Genomic DNA, 17,241 nt, shown 5'->3' with positions numbered 1-17,241 from the left:
TTGACAGAGTGAAAGAATACTAATTCTTCAGGAGAAATTTGGGGACTTTCTATCATACAGTGGGTGTTCAACCAACTAGATGACATCTCCCATGATTTTGTCGGCTCTGTGCTACACAGTTTAATGCATTCTTGTGTACCTTGTATTCTGTCACTTGTAATTTATGGCCCTTTGGAAAGGTAGATCTTGGGCTTAAATATATTATTAGCATCCCTTGAAAACATCTGTTTTGTAAATATCCCATCAATTCTGTTACCACGACATGTTTATGATCAACTTGGAAGACGTTAGAAGAGGGAGATGTATCTCTGATTTTTTGTAAACAGATTTTTTTTTTAAGCTTCAGAGATTACACGCTGCACAGTGTCCCACCTCAGCCGCTGTAACTGATTAGCCACATCTTCCATTTCAACGGCGCAGTGGCTAGGGTGAAAAATAATACATTATAGTTCTGGCCTTCTAAATCGAACTTCGGTCTGTTGCATTTCAGCCTGGGACAAAAGACTTGCTTTAGAGTGTCTTAGTTTCTCTTTGACATCAGTGTTTTCAAGTGGGATGCATACTTAATTTTGCAGAAACCATTCTTTTGATTTCGGTCAATGAAGATGTGCTACTTGGGGTTTGGCTATAAACTAAAGTTAGTTCCTGCACTCAGATGGGTAGAAGACCAAAATCGGGCCTCTTTATTTTTAGACAATAAATGGGTTCAGGGTCAATAAATGTATCTGAAAGAAAATACTTTTCTCAGATAAGAGAAAAACTTGTCATCTTCCTGATTTGGTCTGGTATTTATGAAAATGCATTTTTATCCCATAATTGAGTAGCTAGAATTACAGCAGTTTAGAGACGATTTCCATTCAGAAATATACCTCAAAACACCAAACTGAGGGAAAAAAAAAATCAGTGTATCAAAAATCCAGTATGAGCCTGCCTTCCCAAAGTGTTATATAAGGTGGGAATTTTTTCAACTGCTTTTACAAAACATGAAAAAGTGATTTGTAAATTTGGGATAATATAAACCTGCTAAACTTCGAGTTCTTTACACTGTTCCCAAATATTAGCTTTCTTATCAACATATTCCTACCTGGTACACATCATTTCTCAACTTCCACCCAGAGTGGTGGGGGATAACAGGGTGACGGCCCCCTGCCTGGGTCAGGGTTTGGATTCTGCAGGGGTAGAACACCGGATGCTGAGAGCCAGATGGTTTATTTAAGGTCCCGGCCAAGGCGGAAGCAGCTGAGGTTCAAACTCCTTGAAGTTTCCCTCTGACAGCAGGGCCAAAGAGTTCGAAGTGGATCAGGTGTAGGTGAAGACGTCACAGTTCAGAGCCCAGTAAGGATAGAGAAACCATTGTAAGAAGAGCTTCTTGCATGCTCTTGAATCGTCCGCCCATCCCAGTTCACGGACATAAATGATAAATGCCACAGTTCTAGGGAGAGGGGACTGAAAGTAGGGGTCTTTTTTTTTTTTTTTACGATTTTATTTATTATTGGACAGAGCGAGAGGGAACACAAGCAGGGGGAGTGGGAGAGGGAGAAGCAGGCTTCCCGCCGAGCAGGGAGCCCGAGGCGGGGCTCGATCCCAGGATCCCGGGACCGCGACCCGAGCCGAACGGAGGCAGACGCTTAACGACTGAGCCGCCCAGGCGCCCCAGTAGGAGTCTTTTCTTAAGTAATGGAGGGCCCCACGCACTGCCGGTGGTGTGTTGGGATTGCCCGGGGAGGAGGGATGTAGAGAGGTCACTGGAGAGGCTTGGGGGCCACAGAGCCAACAACACTTTGAGAGGGGACCACGGCCACCTGGTCCCAGAGCCCCGCAGCAGATTATTGAGAGCTGCACAGTCGTCACGATAGAACTCGGGCATAAGATGTCATGACGTGTGGGGCCGGTGAGACCACATGGAGTAGAGGTGAACTGCAAAGAATGCTGTTTGCTCTTGTGACCTCGTGCCGGCTACTCTCCGCGCTGGTGCAGCCCACAGAACTCTTACATTCTAGAGGCGCCTGCGTGGCTCAGTCGGTGAAGCATCCGCATTTGGCTCGAGTCATGATCCCAGGGGTTCTGGGATCAAGCCCTGCTTTGGGCTCCCTGCTTGGCCCTGCTCTCCCTCTGCCTGCCACTCGCCACCCCACTTGGGCTCTCTCTCGTTTCCTCTTTCTCTCTCTCTCTCAAGTAAATGAATAAAATCTTTTTAAAAAAATCTTTACATTCTATAAACTGTAAGATTCTGGAAATTTTCTTATGAGTAGGGAAAACATGGAAGCAACAATGTACTTACCCATGAAGAAGAAATTTCTACTGAGGCATAATGTACAGGCAGTAAAATGCAAAGCTCTTCTTTTTTTAAATGCAAAGATCTTAAGTGCACAGTTCTGTGAGTTTTGACCAAAGAATACACATATGTACCCATCTCCTCAATCAAGATTTGGAACGTTTCTGTCTCCCCAGGAAGTTCCTTCATGTCCCTTTCCAGTGATATCTACCTCCAGCTCTTACAGCTCCAGCCCCTGCTGCCCACCACTTGATTTCTTCACTACAGAAGTTTTGTCTGTCCTAGAACTTGCTCTCAAGAGAACGAAACAATACGTACTCGTTCACATCTGCTTCGTTCACTCAACATACTGATTTTGAGATTCATTCACGTTGTCGCATGTATCATTAGTTTGTTCCTTCTTTATTGCCGGGTAACGTAACATTGTGTGACTATACCACAATTTGTCTACTCACTTGTTGATGGAAGTTAGTTTCCAGTTTTGGGCTACTGTGAATAAAGTCCCATACAAGTCTTTGTGTAAACATATGTTTTCATTTCAGCCGAACAAAGTCCCATATAAGTCTTTGTGTAAACATATGTTTTCATTTCAGCCGAAGGTCTACCTAGGAGTGGAATATCTAGGAGTAACAGTATGGAAAATTTGTAAGAAAGTGTCAAAACGGTTTTCCAAACATATCACACTCCCGTGTATATGAGAATTCCTGTTGCTCTGTACCCTAGTTGTCACTATTATTAATACTAATCTTTTCATTGAAACCATGGTATTGAATTTAGAGTAGTAGCTTATTGTGCTTTTACATTTTTTTTTGAAGATTTTATTTGAGAGAGAGAGAGGGAGAGACAGAGCTTGAGATGGGGAGAGGGGCAGAAGGCGAAGCAGACTCCCCGCGGAGGAGGGAGCCCGATGCGGGGCTCCATCCCCCCCCCCCAAGCTCCTGGATCAGGACCTGAGCCAGAGGCAATGGCTTAACCCTTAACCGGCCTAACTTAACCAACTGAGCCACCCAGGCACCCCTTCCTTGCCTTTTCATTTTCTTAAAGTGTCTTTTGGCGAGCAGAAGCATTTAATTTTGATGAAGTGCAATTTACCACTTTCTGGTTAATGCTTTTTTGGGTCCTGTTTAAAGAGATCTTTGCTTACTACAAGGTCAAGAAGATACTTTCCTATGACTTCTCAAAAACTTTTATGGTTTTTGCTTTTACATTGAGGCCTATGATTCTATGAAGGTATTGCTTATTTACCACTTATATACAAAGCTGTCAGTGACATGAAAAACAATTTATATGACAAAACAGTTCTTTGTGAAAATAATGGCATGCAAAACATGTGTCCTAAAAATAAGCCATTCATAGTGGGCCTATTAAATTACAATCACGTATTAGTAAGCAAGTGATTTAGAAAATCAGCTGCCTTTCATTCTGTTGGGAGAGCTTGCTAATTAATGTAAAACCCGCTTTGTAATAATACGGGAAAGATTATCTTTCTAGCTGAATTCAGTTTTACTAACAAAAGAGTACGCAGGTTTTTACATGCGTTTCTTTTACACAGATGCATTTCGCAATTGGAAATAATTTCTTATCAATGGCGTATTGTCTCTGGAAGTAGTTCCGGTTTTGGAAATCTCTTCCCTCAGCTTCTATGCAGAACTCATCAGCCCTTTTCTTTTCTGAATGGCACATGGTGAACCCTCCAAGAGGTGCGGAGAATGCTCTTTACCAGCAGCAAGGCCAGTGGCTCTAGAGGACTTGCCTCCCTATTGCCAAGCAGAAACTCCAGAAAGTTCAGTTTGCAGATGGAAATTCCTTCCTCTATTCCTCCTTCATCCATTCGTCAAAGATTTATGAAGCACCTGTGATGTACCAGGGGGCAGTACACAGGCTTAGAGGAGCACCAAGGATACTTCTTGTTTGTTAAATATAATTTTCTTAATTTTTGCCTACATGAAATATGTGAATAAGTAACTCTGTTGATCGGGGCTCTCTAGAAAAACAGAACCAGAAAGGTCTATGTGTATGTATATGTGTGTGTGTTTATTACATACATACATACATTTAAAATTTTTATTTTAAGAGGTTGGCCCATGTAATCGTAGGATTTGGCAAATCTGAAACCTGTAGGGCAGGCTGGAAACTCAGAAGTTGATGCTGTAGTCCCAAGTCCTAAATGTGTAGGGCAGGCTAGCAGGCTAGAAACTCAGGCAAGACTGCTCTGTTAGAGTCTTAAGGCAGAATTCCTTCTCCAGGAAAGCTCAGTGTTTGGTCTTAACGCCTTCAACTGATTGGGTAAGACCCACCCACATTATGGAGAGTAATCTCCTTTACTTAAAGACAACTGATTGTAGATGTTAATCACATCTACAAAATATCTTCACTCAACTAGTGTTTGGTCAGCCAACCAACAGTAGCCTAGACAAGTTGACACATAAAATTTAACCATCACAATAAGAGTGAGAAGATATTTGACTATTAGCTTATTTGGAACCAACATATTTTATTTAAAAAGTCCAATTTTTTAAAAGCAATACCATTTGTCACAAATCTTGGCATAAAGAACTGCATGTACTCAAAGCTTTGATAATGAAAAGACCTATTCCTGCTAACTTGAAGATAACGTCTACCATAGTCATAAAGTTGTGGCTTAGTTTCTATAGAAACAATAAAGGGGGAGTATGGGTCTTTCTCTTAGATCCAGGCAGCAAATATACCTAGTGGTAGATAGCCCAAGTCTTATCTTTTCTTCTGGAAATAAAGCCGAAGTGTTGGACTGTCTGATGAAAAAAATACCCCTGCATTCTGTCTCGGTTCTGGAGCTCACTCCCCACCCACCTCCCCCCACCTGCGGCTCCACAAACTCCATCTTGTCTGTGAAACCACGAGTGCTTGGCTCACAGAAATTCTTTCTCGAGGTAATACTGCCCCCATGGGATAGCTGGAGGCCGGCATGGCTCCCTCCTGGGCTCTTAACTCTCACTTTCTAGGGGACTTTATCCACTAGGTTTCAGGCTACCCTCTATATGCTGATGACTTGCAAATTTGTAATTCCAGCCCAGACTTTTTTCCAGCCCTGATTGTCTAAAGGGCACCTGACGATTCTAGGACCTGATCCCAGTGTGTGAGTGTGTGTGTGTGTGGAGGGGTTTTCCCCACATCACTAAGCAATTCCCCAACACCAGCTCGGTGTCGTTCAATTCAACTGAATTCTGATACTATCTCCAAGTAGGTAGTGTCACTCCACAGGTAAGGCCTCGGTCCTACAAAACTGCCGCCCACTCCACTTCCGACCAGTCATGAGTCCCTGTTGTCATTCATCTGTACTTCTGACATACCTGCTATAGACGCTCCAGTGACCCCCTCTTCAGGTTCCATTCATTTGCTAGAGCGGCTCCCAGAACTCGAGAAAACATTTTACTTACTAGATTACCAGTTTATCCTGAAAAGGAAGAACTAACTCAAGAACAGCCAGATGGAAGAGATGCACAGGGCCAGGTAGAGGAAACGACATACAGCTTCCATGCCCTCTCTCCACCTCTCCACAGGTTCACCAACCCGGAAGCTCTCCAAACCCCATCCGTCTTTGAGGGGGGTTTTATAGAGGCTTTATTATATAGGCACGATTGATTAAATCATTGGCCATTACCCTCTCCCCTCCCCAGAGGTCAGTGGGTGGGACACAAAGTTCCAATCCTTTGCAAGGTCGGCTCTACTAGCAACCAGCCCCCATCTTTAGGTACAGTCTGAAATTCACTTCATTAACATAACGAAAGACACCTTAATCGTGCTCCTCACTTAGGAAATTCCCAGGGTTTTAGGAGCTCTTCCTGAAACGGGGACAAGACCAAAGATAAATATCTTATGATAAATCACAGTATCATAGTGATGTGGTGTGAAGTAGTGGGATCCGGAAGAGACGACCAAGAAAGAATTCTTGACACTTCTTTGGTGCAAAAAGGTGGTTTCATTAAAGCCCGGGGACGGGACCCATGGCAGAAGGAGCTGCACTGGGGTTGTGACAGGTGACTAATTATATACTTTCCAATTGTGTGGGGGTGGTTAGGGAGAGCACAAGCCTCCAAGGTATTTTGGAAACAAGGGGGGGGGGGGTGGAGACTAGCTATTGTTAGGAAAGTGTCATTTGTTACTGTTTAGTAAAAACTTGGTCATGAGACCCTTTATTTACTTATTTATTTTAATTTTATTTATTTCTTTCAGACAGAGAGAGGGAGGGGGAGAGAGAGAGAGAGAGAGAGAGCGCGCGCACGTGAGTGAGCAGGGGGGAGGGGCAGACAGAGAAGCAGGCTGCCGGCTGAGCTGGGAGCCCGATGCGGGGCACAATGCAGGGCTCCATCCCAGGACCCTAGGATCATGACCTGAGCCGAAGGCAGACACTTAACTGACTGAGCCACCCAGGTGCCCCATGAGACCCTTTAGGTGTATATCGTAGGTCATATGCTTGGGGGATGATGGCCAACATGTATCTTGGGGGTAGAGATAAAGGAAGTTTACAAAGGAATTTTTTTTAATAATTCTTTTTTTTTAAGGTTTTATTTATTTATTTGACAGAGAGATAGAGCACAAGCAGGGGGAGCGGCAGGCAGAGGGAGAGGGAGAAGCAGACTCCCCGCTGAGCAGAGAGCCCGACATGGGGCTCAAACCCAGGACCCTGGGATCGTGACCTGAGCCGAAGGCAGACGCTTAATGACTGAGCCACCCGGGCACCCCTCCAAAGCAATTTTTATATGTTAAAGAAGACCTACAGGACCCTCAGGGTCAGGCTAAGATTGCCTTTTGCCATTAGCAAAGTATTAACAGTGAGGTAGTCGAATCCCTAGAGGAATGTCACTCTGCCTGTTTCAAGGACTTATCAATGGACTGTAAGTAGTAAGGAAATTTTTCTTTTGCCTTTGTTTCCCACATCAATAGCATTTCAACCTTAGCATGGCTAAAAGAAAATCATTGAAGTCTCTCTTGAAACTTCCCACTCAAGTCTTCTTTAGCTTGGTGTAGCACCAACCACCTGGTTGCTCAGGCAAATATCTAGATGTTCTCCCTGATTCCTTTCTTTCTTCCCAACAGTTACAATGCATCACTAAGTCCTGCCAGCGTTACCTCTAGAACATAATCCTTATCTGTCCACATACGTCCATTTCCACCAGTATCACTCTGGTCCCAGCCACTGTCCTGTCTTGCCTGGGCCACTGAAAAACTTCCCTAACTCTCCCTCCTGCTTCCGTTTTTGCCCCTACAATCCCTTCTGCAGCAGCATGTTATTTTAGTAACTATAGTACTATGACTTTACTAGATAGTGTTAAAAAGAAAACCACAGGCCCCAAATGGAGCCCCTCAGGCCCAGACACCAAATCAAGGCTTAATATCTAACCTCATTACAGCACCAAGGAGGTCATCCGTCACATGGCCCTTTTCATCTCCCAAAGGAAGAGGAGGTCATCTGCATGATAAGATGATAAGACCCCTTGTTCTTCCCCCTAAGGGAAGGTGACCTTGCCTGGAACAGTCCTTTTTTTTGTTTTGTTTTTGGTTAATAACTTCCTTGCCTCATCTTCCTTCCTATTAAAACCTTCCATTTTGTTCAACTCCTCAGAGCTCCCTTCTACTTGCTAGGTGGGATGCTGCCTGATTCATGAATCACTTAACAAAGCCAGTTAGATCTTCAAATTTAGTCAGTTGAATGTTGTTTTTTAATGATAGTAAGGATATGAAAAGACTACAGTGTTCACTCAAGTGTTTAGAGCTAGAGGAGAGAGTATCCAGCATCTTCAGGAGCCAAATATATTCAAAGCCTAATCATTTAGATTTGGGGAAGGGGTTCTGGGCTTTCACTGGCAGACTCAAGAATCAGATTACAAGGAGTTGAACTGTGAGACCACCCAGTACGGAGAGCATTAATCTATCAGCTCATGGTGTCCCTTGAGGGTTGTGTACAAGCATCTCAGGGGCTGAGGCATGGGCCTTTTCACTGGGAACTAGAAGACAAGCCCAAACATCACCCGGGGAGGTAACCCAATATTCTTGGGGGATGCCATAAGTACTTGAATGAAAACATCAAGGTGCTGAGTGCTTAAGGAAACAGTTACAGTTCCTTAGTGGGTAAACATATTTTAATCCAAGGAAAAGTTAGAGTTTAGAAAAAAATTTAAAAGAATCAAAACTGTAGCGTTAATATTTTTGTGTTTAGGAATAATCTATACAGGGGCCCCTGGGTGGCTCTGTCGATTAAGCATCTGCCTCAGCTCAGGTCATGATCCCAGGGTCCTGGGATTGAGCCCTGCATCGGACTCTCTGCTCAGCGGGGAGTTGGCTTCTCCTTCTCACTCTCCCTCTGTGTTCTCTCTCTCTCTTTCTCAAATAAATAAATAAAAATCTTAAAAAAAAGAATAACCTATATGTATTCGGTATTTTAAGTGTTTATTACATGTAAGAGAATTTGGCCCATTAAAATAACCTATCAGTTCTGTGATACAAATTCAAAGTGTGTTTTTTAGTTATTAAATTTATGATTGTAGCTTGAAATCTTATAAAATTTATAAGTAATATTAGAAAATTGAGGAAAACAAGTTTATCAACATATTTACAAATTTAATCTGTTAGATTTGTAAATATTACTTAAGTACTTGGGAAGGTTTGTTATGCAATTGAAACATGTAAAAAAAGTAGAATATATTAAAATTTTAAGTGCTGTTTCACATACTAAAGAGAGTCTAATCAAGTATATTGACAATGGGAAGAAAGAAACATTAAAGATACCCCAAGAGTGATTATTAAAATTCAGTAAATTAATAAATACAGTAATATGATTAGTAAGTTGAATGTAAAAAAAGCTGAGAACTAGTCTTTTAGTCGGAAACTTTAATAAACTTTTTTAATATCAAAGCTAGGTTCATATTATTTTTGTGCATGGAAAAGCTGATGTCAGAAATAGCAAAAAACATTTATTGACATTTAGTAATTAACCTTGCTACTTTCAGGAGCGACAAGAGGATTATGATTTAGCTCTTAACATACGTATGTGAACAAGAAGCCTCACAAAAAAGGCCCCTCACACAACAGAGTCAGTTGCAAGGACAAACAACTGTAGCAACTGAGGAAGTAGGATTCTAGAAGTTGTTGTTTCCTGCCAGAAGCTGTTCTAGCCAGTTCCAAAGGCCTATTCCTGGACCTCTTGGCAGTTGTCAAAGGATGAAGGGTTTGTGTTGCTTATCATCATCTTCTTACAGGAAATGAAGTTTGCCTTAGGTCTACCAACAAGCTTACTCTCAGGTCTTTGTCTTTTCTCCCTTGCCTTATGTGATGATTTAAAATATGTCCACGAACTCTTTGACATATTCTTCAATAAGTGGAGTCTAATTCTTCTCCCCTTGAGTGTGGCCTTGATTGTCTTGCTTCTAATAAATACAGGTGGAAGTAATAATACATGACTTCTGAGACTACATCATTAAAGGCATGTAGCTAAAAGACGCTCAACATCACTCATCATCAGGGAAATGCAAATCAAAACCACAATGAGATATTACCTCACACTTGTCAGAACGGCCAAAATTAAAAGCTCAAGAAACAACAAGTGTTGGCGAGGATGTGGAGAAGGAACCTTCGTGCATTACTGGTGGGAATGCAAACTGGTGCAGCCACTGTGGAAGACAGTATGGAGGTTTCTCAAAAAGTTAAAAATAGAGGGGCGCCTGGGTGGCTCAGGTGGTTGAGCGTTGGCCTTCGGCTCGGGTTGTGGTCCTGGGGTCCTGGGATCGAGTCCCATATTGGGCTCCCTGCTCCGTGGGAGCCTGCTTCTCTCTCTCTCTCTGTCTCTGTCTCTCATGAATAAATAAATAAAATCTTTAAAAAAGAAAAAGTTAAAAATAGAACCACCCTATGATCCAGTAATCACACTACTGGGTATTTACCCAAAGAATACAAAAGCTAATTTGAAGGAATATATGCAGCCCTATGTTTATAGCAACATTATTTACAATAGCCAAATTATGGAAGCAGCCCAAGTATCCACTGATAGACGAATGGATAAAGAAGAGGTGGTATATATATATACAATGGAATATTATTCAGCCATAAAGGAGAATGAAATCTTGTCATTTACAATGACATGGATGGATCTAGAGGGTATTATGCTAAGTGAAATAAACCAGTCAGAGAAGGACAGATACCTTATGATTTTACTCATATGTGAGATTTAAGAAACAAAACAAATGAACAAAGGAAAAGAAGAGAGAAACCAAAAAAGAGACTCTTACCTGTAGAGAACCAACTGATGATTATCAGAGGGGAGGTGGTTGGGGTGTTGGGTGAAATAGGTGAAGGGATTAAGAATACACTTATCAGGACACCTACCTGGCTCAGTTGGTAGAGCATGTATTTTTTTTTTTTTTTTTATTTGAGAGAGAGAGTAAGAAAGAGCACAAGAGGGGGTAGGGTCAGAGGGAGAAGCAGACTCCCCGCTGAGCAGGGAGCCTGATGCGGGACTCGATCCCAGGACTCCGGGATCATGACCTGAGCTGAAGTCAGTTGCCCAACCAACTGAGCCACCCAGGTGCCCTGAGCATGTATTTTTTTTTTTTTTAAGTAAACTCTAGAGCATGTATTTTTTTTTTTAAGTAAACTCTACCCCCCAAAGTGGGGCTTGAACTCACGACCCCGAGATCAAGAGTCACATGCTCTACCAACTGAGACAGCCAGGCACCCTGAGCATGTGACTCTTGATCTTGGGGTTGTGAGTTTAAGCCCCACGGTGGCTGTAGAGCTTACTTAAAAAAAAAAAGAGTACGCTTATGATGAGCACTGAGAAATATATGGAATTGTTGAATTGCTATATTGTACACTTGAAACTAATACAACACTGTACGTTAACTACTCTGGAATTAAAATAATAAACAAACAAATAAATAGATGGCATGAGGCTCCCTCCTTGCTCAGTCTTGGATCACTCACTCTGGAGAAAGGCAGCTGTCATGTCGTAAGGGCATACAAGAAGCCCTTTGAAGAAGTTCATATAGCAAGGAGCTGAGGCATCTGACCAGTTGCCAGCATCAACTTGTCCACTGTATGAGCCTTTTTGGAAACAGATCCTTCAGCCTCAGTCAAGCCTTCAGATGCCTGTAGCCCGGCTAACATCATGACCTCAATCTCATGAGAGACCCTGAACAAGAATCAGTCCCCTAAGTTGCTCCCAAGTTCTTACCCACAGAAACTGGAAGGTAATAAATGTTTGTTGTTTTAAACTGCTAATTTTTAGGGTAATTTGTTATGTAGCAATAGATACCTAATACCCTTTCCTTGGTTGAACCCGAGTCTGGGCATCTCCACATCCTCACTCTTTAATAAGTCCTCATCACACTGAATCACTCAAGGTTCCTAGGAACATATCTGTCTTTTACCATTACCTTTGAACGTCTCGTATTTAAAATAATATTTGTTTCACAAATTCCCTTATGCTATGCCTTGGATTAATTTTCACATGATCGATCTTGTATTTTCTTCTGGTATTAAAGCTTTAAACAATGGAGCATGCTGTTGGTAATCTCATTCTTCAGAGAGGAATTCCTGTAATTTTAGGGTAGTTTTAATGTGTTGTGTCTATTCTACATTTTCCTTCTGGACATTAAGAAGTTACTGATATGACTTCATTCTGATAAAGCCCCTTAGATATGAAGGAGACACATCCTCCTACTTTGTGGTCTGTGGTTAAGAAAGATAGCATATGCTATATGCTAAAATTTTACAGTAGTAGTTCTCAACCCTAGCTACACATTAGAATCCCCTGGCAAGCTTCATGAAAATTTAAATCAGAATCTCTGTTGGGGTTGGGGGCAGGAATTTATATTTTAACAGGCTTCCATGTGCCTCTATTAGGCAGCCAAGATCGGGACCACTGCTTTGGATCATAGCCAGCATAGAATTCAGTCCTTTAGTACCAGCTCTAAAGAAAGTACAGTGCTGGTGGTTCTGCTACTGTTTAGCTATGTCATCTTAAGGAAGTCACTCTACCTTGAGAACATCTATTTTCTAAAATAGAGCAATGGTTCTAAATCTTGGTTATAGTACTGTGGAGATTTAAAAACACTAATTTTTTTGAGTCCTACCCCCAGAGATTCTAATGCAACCATTTTGGGGTGTGCTCTGGACATCAGGATTTTTCTTTTCTTTTCTTTTCTTTTCTTTTTGAGAGACAGTGAGAGAAAGAGAAGGGGGGAGGGGCAGAGGAAGAGGGAGAGGGAGAGGGAGAGAGAGAATCTTAAGTAGGCTCCGCACCCAGCAGGGAGCCCAACGTGGGGCTTGATCTCACGACCGTGAGATCATGACCTGAGCAGAAATCAAGAGTTGGATGCTTAACTGACTGAGCCACCCAGGTGCCCCAGGATGTCAGGATTTTAAAAAGTCCCCTCCCCCCCCCCCCCGGTGATTCCAAATATGCAGTCAAGTTTGAGACTAGAAAAGAGATAATTGCTAAGATCCTTTCCAGCTCTGCTTCTATTTTCAATATCAATGATTGTGGTTGACACAATTCATAATATGAAAATATTTTACACTCGGGGAGAAGGAATTCTCAAGCTACATAGCTGGCTCTTGACATATATGTAGCATTATTCGTGAGTTATTTAAAGTTATTCAATAAGGGACGCCTGGGTGGCTCAGTTGTTAAGCGTCTGCCTTCGGCTCGGGTCATGGTCCCAGGGTCCTGGGATCGAGCCCCGCGTCGGGCTCCCTGCTCCGCGGGAAGCCTGCTTCTCCCTCTCCCGCTCCCCCTGCTTGTGTTCCCTCTCTCGCTGTGTCTCTCTGTCAAATAAATAAACAAAATCTTTAAAAAATAATAAAATAAAGTTATTCAATAAATAGAATGGTTGGAACTGGAGAGGATTAATCTTGGAACACATTCAGAGGAGTTGTTTTTAGCAAAGTTGGGAAGTCAGGAGGACTAGGGAACAACTAAGAGGAAGAGCTCTTCCGACACCAGATTTCATGGATTGTGCATGAACACGGACAAAAGGCCAACTTACAAAATTTTTCCAAAACCACATACTATGATTTTTCCACGGTTTCCCCCCTAACAACCTCCCTTTTTTTCTCCTAATGACCTTATTCTTTTTTTTTTTTTTTAGGATTTTATTTATTTGACAGAGAGAGACACAGCGAGAGAGGGAACACAAGCAGGGGGAGTGGGAGAGGGAGAAGCAGGCTTCCCGCAGAGCAGGGAGCCCGATGTGGGGCTCGATCCCAGGACCCTGGGACCATGACCCGAGCCGAAGGCAGACACTTAACGACTGAGCCACCCAGGCGCCCCTCCCCGAATGACCTTATTGTCTTGATACTGCACCGTGACAAATAAAGTACACATCATCTTTTCTTTTTATTCTTTGAATGGTGTGACAGAGGAATAGTTGTGCTTTCATTTCTAGAAGCAGGAAGGGAAACGGTAATTCCCGTTAAGAGATACCTGCAGTAGGTGGTCTCTAAATGTCTTCAATGATCTCCAGCTCCTGGTAGTCATGCTTTTGTGTAAGCTCTGCCCTTTGAGTGTGGGCTGGACCTAGTGATATACTTCTAACCAATAGAACACAGCAAAAGTGACTGGCTGTCACTTTCAGTATTATGTTACAAGACTGTTATTTACAAAGTATTTACACACTCTGCCTCACCTCATGGGCTGTCTTTTTTTTTTTTATTAAAGATTTTATTTATCTATTTGAGAGAGAGAGAATGAGAGATAGAGAGCACGAGAGGGAAGAGGGTCAGAGGGAGAAGCAGACTCCCTGCTGAGCAGGGAGCCCGATGTGGGACTCGATCCCGGGACTCCAGGATCATGACCTGAGCCGAAGGCAGTTGCTTAACCAACTGAGCCACCCAGGTGCCCCTCACGGGCTGTCTCTTAATGAATCAAACTCAATGAGGCCAACATGGCAAGGAGCTGCCGATGATGACCTGAGGCTCTCAGTCCAACAGCCCTTGAAAAAGTGAATTTTGCCAAAAAGGAAGTGAATCTTCAACCACTTGAGTGAGCTTGGAAGTGGGTCCTTCCCCATCAGGCCTTCAGATGGGACAGGTTCATGGCAATTATGTCACTTGTTCAGACCCTAACCTATGTTTTCCTAAATATGAATTTTCCACTATTCTAAGCTGCATTTATAACTAATCGTTGTGATCTGATTGGGTTATTCCCACCGACAAGTACTGCTACACAAATATAAAAAAATGATCCCTCCTTCATACACACCAATTTTTGCTGAGTTATCACCATCATTAGGGTGTTTGTCATTTCTGTGGAGAGAGTAATAAGCAATGCAGCCTGTTCTTTTACATCTAGTTCCAACTTCAGTTGTGTTAAAGAATAAAAATTCAGTGGAGTCAATTTGAAGATCTGGTTGGCTTTATTAAGCGATTTGCGAATCGGGCAGCATCCCATCTAGCAAGTAGAGGGGAGCTCTGAGGAGGTGTACAAAATGGAAGCTTTCTATGGGACGGATTGTTCCAGGCAAGGTCACTTTTCCTTAGAAGGAAGAACAGGAGATCTTATCATGCAGATGACCGACCTCCTCTTTCTTTGGGGGATGAAGCAGGCCAAGTGACAGATTGCCTCATTGGTGCTGATGGGAAAATTCCTGACTGACCAGTTCCTGACTACATTTCTGGGGGAGGTTGAAACTGCAGTGAGGTTAAATTATTAAGCCCTGATTTGGTGTCTGGGCCTAAGTGGCTCCATTTTGGGCCTGTGGTTTTCTTTTTAATAGTTGTAAATAGGTTTTGTTTCCTTTGCCAAGGACGATTGGTAGTGGCTGCTGGAACTCAGTGTTAAGAAGGATCATAAGGAGCCCAGGTCTAGGCCCTGTTGGCGAAAAGAGTTGTGGTCAGTTAGAGATTAGTTGGGAGTATAGTATATTTGCCAAGAATTGCGTTGTTCTAATGTCGGTCCTGACGCAGGCACCTGGGTCGGACGACCAACTCTTCCTGGTTTTAGCAAGGAAAGTGCAGCATCCTGGCAACCCCCTCAATCCCAAACAAACTGGAACTGTTGGCGACCCTATATACCCACCCAGGTATCTTTCTGGAAGCCAGGAAAACTGGGAACTCGGTGTGCTGTAATACCTTGCTTCTCAAATGTGATCCATGGACCAACTGAATCAGTACCCTCTGGGAGTTTAGTTACAGGGCAGAGTCTCCTGCCCCACCCCAGATTTACTGAAGCATAATTTATCTGTACTTTTTTTTTTTTAAGATTTTATTTATTTGACAGAGAGAGACACAGCAAGAGGGAACACAAGCAGGGGGAGAGGGAGAAGCAGGCTTCTGGTAGAGCAGGGCGCCCGATGCGGGGCTCGATCCCAGGACCCTGGGATCATGACCTGAGCCGAAGGCAGACGCTTAACGACTGAGCCACCCAGGCGCCCCCAGAATCTGTAGTTTTACAGGGTCTCCTGGGGATTCATGCACATTGAAGTGTGAGCAGCTGCCCTAGGGCTTAAGTCCTGCTGGAGGATCACTGTTTATGGATCAATGGCTCCCAATCCCTTCACTTGGAACACCCAAAAATGATCACATCACCCATGTGACGTAATGTCACACACACAACCTGTGCTCTGCATAAGTGGGCAATGGCACACTTCACTCGATTCATATGAAAATGAGAGGAAGGAGAGTGAGGCTTTGCAGAGCTACCTTGAAACTGCTCTAATATTTTAGTGACACAGTAGTTATGTTGGGGTGCTGCAGAGGGGAACTGCTGCTTGAAACTCTTGCTCCAACAGCAACTGACGCTGAGTGAGAGAAGGGTAGGTTCAGTTGTCCTCTCTTGCTCCGTGTTCACCCTTTGGTCATGTGGCCAGTGGCGTCCGTCCTAAGATCCCCTGCTAGATGATGTGTTGGGGAGAAAGCGGTTGGATTTGTAGAGAAGCCTTAAACTCCTTAGACCAGTGGTTCTCACTTGAGCATGCATCAGAATCACCCGGAGGGTTTATAGAACAGCAGATTGACCGGGCGCGAGAGTGGCGGGGACCGCCTGCTGACGGAGCAGGCGCCTTACGGAGAGGAAAGGAGGGACGCACGGAAGAAGAGAAGGTAGCCGACCTCACTCCGAAAAGTAGCAACAGTGTAGGAAGCCGGGAAAGAGAAGGTGCCCGCGCTCCCTGAAGCCGCTCGCCCCAATTCCCACGCGCCGGTTTCCCAGGCAGGGGGCGGGCGGCCAGGGGGAGTGGCTGGCGGGGCTGACGAGGTGGGGCGGAGCGCGCGCTGGGCGCTGCCCGGAAAGCGTCTGCGCAGGTTGGCGGGGCGGGCTCGGGGGCGGCTCCGTGGGAGCGGAGCGCGAGCTTCCGCAGGAGGAGATAGTCGCGAGCTGTGGTGGCAAAGTGACATTTAGTAATAGTTAATCTTTTACGATTGTCAAGTTTTACTAGGGCCTGTCTCTCGCCATTGTGGAAAGGGTCCTTTGAAGGGGAAAAGAGGGAAGTGAATGGCGGAAGCCTTTTGCCGCTCCTCCCCTCCTGCCGGCGCGCGCAGCCTGGGCGGGGAACGTCCGTCTTGCGCCGGATACGTCATCTCGGCCTGCGCCCGGGGCGGAGCGGGGCGGAGTCGCTAGGTCTAGGGCGAGCCTGCGCAGAGCGTGGGAAAGGCGTGCGGTGTGGCGTCTGACGTATCCGTGGAGACATCTTAAATTTCCCTCCCTGGGCAGAAGGAAAAAGAAGTGCAGGTTTGCTTGGCTCCCCGCCGGTTTTTCCCGCCCGGCTCTGCAGCGGTCTCCTTGTACTCGGCCAAGTGAATGTCCCAGGGCTGTCCCTGCGGGTCCCCGAGGAGCAGCAGCTGCCCCCACTCCTCCCCGTCCGGGCTCCATCCGACCCCGCGGGCCAGGAAGCGGTTCTGTGGCGGTAGCCTTGGGGACCCGTGGCCGCCTGGCGCTTCACGTGGGCACGTTGTCTAAGATTTACTCCACACTGAGAAAAACAAAAAGCAAAAAA

This window comes from Zalophus californianus, chromosome X (genome assembly GCF_009762305.2).
Source record: "Zalophus californianus isolate mZalCal1 chromosome X, mZalCal1.pri.v2, whole genome shotgun sequence".
Classification (NCBI taxonomy): domain Eukaryota; kingdom Metazoa; phylum Chordata; class Mammalia; order Carnivora; family Otariidae; genus Zalophus; species Zalophus californianus.
This window is presented reverse-complemented; position numbering follows the sequence as displayed.